Here is a 6,761-nt window from a genome sequence, read left to right as displayed (position 1 = left end):
CAATGCACTCTCTGATGAAGTGATATCTTGTATCTATATGCTTGCTTCGATCATGATACACCAGATTCTTGGCGAGTGCCTGTGCAGATTTGTTATCAATACAAATATTTGTAGCTTCAATTTGTGGCAAATTAAGCTCCTTCAATAATCTTCTTAGCCAAATAGCATAACATGTACATGATGTTGTTGCTATATATTCGGCTTCACAAGTCGAGAGAGTAACTATAGACTGTTTCTTTGAACTCCAAGAAATAACAGAATCACCCAATAAAAACACAAAGCCAGTTGTGCTTTTTCTATCATCAATATCTCCCGCATAATCACTATCACAAAATTCCATAAGGTTAAAATCATTAGAAGAAGAATAAAATAACCCAAAGTCAATCGTACTTTTTAGGTAACGAATAATTCTTCTAGTGACTTTCAAATGGGTGGAGGTAGGAGATTTCATGAAGTGGCTTACTACTCCTACTGCAAAGAGTATATCTGGCCTGGTACAAGTCAAGTACCTCAAACTTCCCGCAAGACTTTTGAAAAATTTGGGATCCACATTTTCTCCTTCATCAAGCTCGGATAATTTTATCCCACTCTCCATCAGAGTGTTCACGGGGTTGCAATCGAGCATGTTGAACTTCTTCAAGATCTCTTTCGTATAGCTTTCTTGAGAGATGAAAATTCCATCCTCCATATGCTTCACTTCTAGGCTCAAGTAGTATAACATGAGCCCTACATCTGTCATCTCGAACTCACGAGACATAACTTTCTTAAAAGATTCAAACAAACTTGGGTTATTACCCGTGAAAATAAGATCATCAACATAAAGACAAACAAGTAAGATATCTCCATTAGTATGAACTTTAAGATAAAGAGTATATTCATGGAGATAACGAGTAAACCCATTGTCTTGAAAATACTTGTTGATGCAACTATTCCATGCTCTTGGGGATTGCTTTAATCCATATAAAGCTTTCTTCAACCGCAACACTTTATCTTCATGGGTTTTAACCACAAAGCCCAATGATTGTTCAACATAGACTTCTTCTTTAAGATAGCCATTCAAAAATGCTGACTTGACTTCTAGTTGATGGATCTTCCACTTCATTTGCGCCGCCAAAGAGATAAGCAAACGAATCGTCTCCATGCAGGCAAAAGGTGCATAGAATTCTTCATAGTCAATGCCTTGCCTTTGCTTGTAGCCTTTAACCACAAGTCGTGCCTTGTATCTCTCCGCATCTCCATCAGCATTCTTCTTTGCCTTGTATACTCATTTAACTCCAATTGCTCGATGACCCTTGGGAAGTGTTATTAACTCCCACGTGTTGTTCTTCTCTATTGAATCGATCTCCTCATGCATGGCTTGTCTCCACCTTTTGTCTTCAACAGCTTCATCAAAGTTCATTGGTTCACTATCAGCAAAGAGACAATATAAAAAATCAAAATTAGTAACTTCTTATGTGTCCTCACAGAGCTTTTGAATTCTCCTTGTCCTTTGCGGTTGTTCATTTAAACTTTCTTGAGAAGAGGAAGATGCAATATTTGTTGGAGAAGGAGGTGGAGTTGTATCATGCACAGGTTCCACGGTCTCTGGTTCTTCTTCATCACCAAAGTATGGAAGAAAATCCTATGAAGTTTCTTCCTGAGCTTCCCAGTTCCATGCCAATTCTTCATCAAATTCAACATCGCGACTTACCACCATCTTGTCGCTACTTGGGTTGTATAGCTTGTAGTCTTTTGAACTCATATCATAGCCAACAAACACATGCTTGACACTTCGACCGTCAAGCTTCGCTCTCTATTGATGTGGCACATGAGCATAGACTATGCTCCCAAAGATTCTCAAGTGCTTGACACTTGGATTTCTTCCACTCCATGCTTTTTGAGGGGTTTGATCTCTAACATTCTTTGTTGAGTATAGTATTTTATCTTTATATTTTTCATGTCATGTATTTTCATTAGTTGTACTGAATTTTAATTATATTAAGTTGCTATGTTTGTGTTTGTGTTGTAGTATTAATATAACGAAGAACCGGAGAAACAAAAATATAATGCGCATATAATGTAAACAATAAATATTGTTGCAATTATTTACTGAATGTCATATGTACATAAAATACAAAAACAATCAATGCGTCCCACATCATGTATGCTTTAATGCAACCGTTGGCCTGAGGTACATCCCATCCCGCCCGGCTATGCTATCAGGATCATCCTCATCACGTCGCCTCTTTATCGGAGGATGCGCTGCAGCATGATCGTCAGTAGGGCTGGCAGGCTCGGTAGAAGGTGTCGTCGGTTCAGCATTAACCTACAGAATAATAAGATATTTTAGTATACAAAATATATATTAGTAATGTACGTGTTAAGTCACAAAAAATTAAATTTTCTTACCATGGTCTCGTCGGGCTCTTGAATATAATCATCTGTCGCAGCCAGGTCAGTATAGCACAAAGTGGCCTCCGTGTGGTCGAGGCTGAAGCCTTAATAAAAAATATATATAAAGATATTTATGGCTAATCAATGAGATAAAAACCAAATTTAAATTTAATAGTAATACAAACATACCTATGCCTGTGAAAGATGCCCAACATCCCTCGATGATGAGCCATAACTCAGCCGGCACCCACTATCCATATCCCGTGTCGGCCAATTATCAACAACGGTCGATGGGCCTGGAAGATCAGGAAAATATTGATCCCAATCCTCTCGCATAATGGCTGTGCCCGCGATCAACAATGGAGCGGACGGGGTCACATGCAAAGTCCCTGGAGTGAGATGAAGCTGAAGGCTGAATGACGGCATGCTGCTGTGAGAGTGGTCTGACTCATGGAGGTCACCCGGCTGATCAACTCCAACATCCTCAACCGGTGCCTCAACACCCCCTTGCTGGGGACCACCTCCTCGCCGACCTCCACAGCCTCGTAGGACACCCCTACATCGTGGGGAACGCCTGCCATGTCGACCATGTTCCAGCCCCACTGGTGGCCCACGATGGTACTGCTCTGGCGCCATATACTCAGCCTCGTATCCTAATCGCTCATCACCTCGAGCTCTCCTCAATACCCGGGAAGCCAGATCGGTAACCTACCGGCCATACTCGTGCAAAGCGATTGCTCCCTCGTCAGTATGCTGCTGCATCTGTAGTCCCAACTGGTGGAACAGATGTAGGCCGATAGCCTGCACAACATGTAAAATATAAATTATGGAACACTAGGTTAACGTTATAAGTAAGTATATCAAATAACATACCAGTGCCTCTTGCCTCCCGGCGTATGGAATGTATCGACTGCCAGTGCAATAAATGGGATTCCCGATGAAAAGTCTGGTAACGTTGCGGTACCAGCCCATATAATCATGCTCAGTCTCCGTCCGGTCAGGTGGAGGGGGGCGAGGAATCAGGTCATGTCGCTGGTCCCAAGTATCGATCTGCGCCTCTAGCCATGCCATATATGTCTGGTTCACCCTGCAATGATCATTTCACTGGTAATGTGTGATATGCCAGCGGGTGGTGGCGGTACAAGCTGCGGGCGGCCGAACTGGCGAAGTACTCGCCCGATGGCATGATGCTCCACAATATCAAGGCAAATCAACGGGACGGAAGAGCTCCAGATAATTCGGCCAGCTGAACAATAATCGGGCAAACTAGCTATTAGCTCATCGCTTTATGGCCTCCAAATGAACTATTAAGTAACCACAGAAAATGTGAGTATACGCAACACATATGAAGCCATGCCAAGTAAACTTAGGTATACATTTACCTGTGCGCCCTCCAGCAAATCCAACAAATCCCTGCACAAGGGGAGATTATGTCGAGCCTCGTACTCTCGTCCATATCCCCGACTATAAACCCACCTCCTAGCTAGAAGGAGAAACAGAGGTGGTGCACCCGGAGCTAATGGTGGTAGAGGTGGCTACAACTGCAAGAACCGCTCCCAGGCCCAAACCTAACATACAAAGTGGACGTAAAATTTAAGGTATATTTTTACTGGGTATGTTATAATGAATAGAGTATTCGAATATGTTTTCACATGTATCAGCGGCAAAAATCTAGCAACGTCACGTTGGGTGCCCATGCTCGCCCGGCACATCTGCCTGTACAAGTAGCCGAGAACAGCAGCACCCTAGCTGTACTGGGTAAATCATCTAGTCGCTCAAGATGATGAAGAAATCTCAAGCTGACTAGGTTCCCCGAAGTGTTCGGGAACAAAACCCCTCCAAACATAAGGAGTAGCAGCAACCTTGTGTACCGGTGAATATGAAGCTCCGGTGTATCATCTGTGATGTCAGGGTGCAATGCCTCAAAAGGCTATCGGACAGTCATCAACTACAGAGGACTGGCCCCAACCAGTGCAGTCTCCTCTGGTGGCTGTAAACCGGTGAGCCGTTGCAGCATGTCCAGGTACTGCAAACCTGTCTGCTCTCTCATGGCATGTGGCAGAGCAACAGGGTGTCCATCAACGGGCAGCCCATACATGACCTCCACGTCCTGCAGCACGATGGTGGCCTCGCCAATGGGCAAATGGAATGTATGCGTCTCCGGTCGCCACCGCTCTATCAGGGCCGTGATCAACGACCAATCGAGTTGCAGCTGGTCGATCTCCACAATCCTATAAAAACATGTATCTTGGAGGCGTCTGACTATACGGGGATGGAGAGGGTGGTCCCTGAGAAATCCTCACATGTCGTATACTCTCCTGGTGCGGAACGTCTAGGCTAGTAACTGTCCCTCCCATATGTGGGACGACCTATGATCGCCCTATAACAACAGTAGCTCCAGGCTGGCAGGTCCGGGATGCAATGGCGGAACCTCCATGTCGTCTACTGTAAATTAAACAAGATTAATTACATTATTTTACTTTAATATGTTAGTTTTATTATTTTACATGTTAGTTTTATTATTTTATATGCTTGTTTGTAAATTAAATAATTAATTTTCATAATTATACAAGATTTAATTATTAAATATTCATATATGGGTTCCGGGGTCGATATTTGAGGCCCAGTAGCTCCAAGATATCCTGAATTCTTGTGTTCATGATGAGAAAAGTTTTTCGATTTATCACTCAATATGTCTGTTATTTTAAACGTTAGTTTATTATTTATATGTTAGTTTAATATTGTATATGTTAGTTTTATTAATTTATATGTTAGTTTTATTATTATATATTTTTGTTTATGACTCACTTTTTTTTTACTATAATAAAATTAAATAATTAATTTTCATAGCTATAGAAGATTTAATTATTAAATATTCACTTATGGGTTCCGGTCTCGATATTTGAGGTCCAGCAACACCAAGATATCCTGAATTCTTGTGTTCATGATGAGAAAATTTTCTCGATTTATCGCTCAACATGTCTGTTATTTTAAATGTTAGTTTACTATTTATAAGTTAGTTTTATTAATTTATATGTTAGTTTTATTATTATATATTTTTGTTTATGACTCACTTATTTTTTACAATAATAATATTAAATAATTAATTTTTATAATTATACAAGATTTAATTATTAAATATTCACATATGGGTTCCGGGCTTGATATTTGAGGCCCAGCAGTACCAAGATATCCTGAATTCTTGTGTTCATGATGAGAAAAGTTTCTCGATTTATCACTCAATATGTCTGTTATTTTAAATGTTAGTTTATTATTTATATGTTAGTTTAATATTGTATATGTTAGTTTTATTAATTTATATGTTAGTTTTATTATTATATATTTTTGTTTATGACTCACTTATTTTTTACTATAATAAAATTAAATAATTAATTTTTATAATTATACAAGATTTAATTATTAAATATTCACATATGGGTTCTGGGCTCGATATTTGAGGCCCAACAGCACCAAGATATCCTGAATTCTTGTGTTCATGATAAGAAAAGTTTCTCGATTTATCACTCAATATGTCTGTTATTTAAAATGTTAGTTTATTATTTATATGTTAGTTTAATATTGTATATGTTAGTTTTATTAATTTATATGTTAGTTTTATTATTATATACAAGATTTAATTATTAAATATTCACATATGGGTTCCAAGCTCGATATTTGAGGCCTAGTAGCACCGATGTATCCGGGAAATATATTTGTTTTCTCATGTTATTTTCTTACGATTGTTGACTAGAATTGGACAGAGTTTGTGTTTGAACTATCAACTATTTTGACGTATTTTTGGGTATAATAGATACTTAAATGATTAGTTTCAATAACTACAAGGATACTACACTAAAGGGCACTATATTTTACTACGTTAAAAGGGCACTACATTACATATGCAAGCACTGCATTAGGCCACAAGATACCACTAGAGGGAACTAAAGTAACAATTTATCTATTTTACTAGTCTTAAGCGAATAAATAATCTAAACCAGATAAAAATAACAAATAAATTTAATCACAAAACATTCACAAAAATACATATACCACAGTAAAAAGTAACTTATTAATATTTTTTTAACAACTAATAATAATTTCTCTATTTTTACTAATTTTTTAGCACACTAATATCATAGTCCGGATAAAAATAACAAAATAGTTAAATCACAAAACAACATAGAACACATTAAAAATAACTAATATGCATTTTTTATACGAGTTTTAACAAAAACTAAGTCGGAATATCTCGATTTAAGATTTTTGGAAAGTTGAAGATTTGGCGATTTAGAGCCGAAACGAGCAACCCACAACGAGAGAACGCCTTAGCTAGGATGTGGGACCGAGAATCTTTACTTTTTGTGAGATGGGTGGGGTCCACTCGAGGT

The sequence above is a fragment of the Nicotiana tomentosiformis genome, chromosome 8, assembly GCF_000390325.3.
Source record: "Nicotiana tomentosiformis chromosome 8, ASM39032v3, whole genome shotgun sequence".
Classification (NCBI taxonomy): domain Eukaryota; kingdom Viridiplantae; phylum Streptophyta; class Magnoliopsida; order Solanales; family Solanaceae; genus Nicotiana; species Nicotiana tomentosiformis.
The sequence above is the reverse complement of the archived record's forward strand: the minus strand, read 5'-3'. Positions refer to the sequence as shown.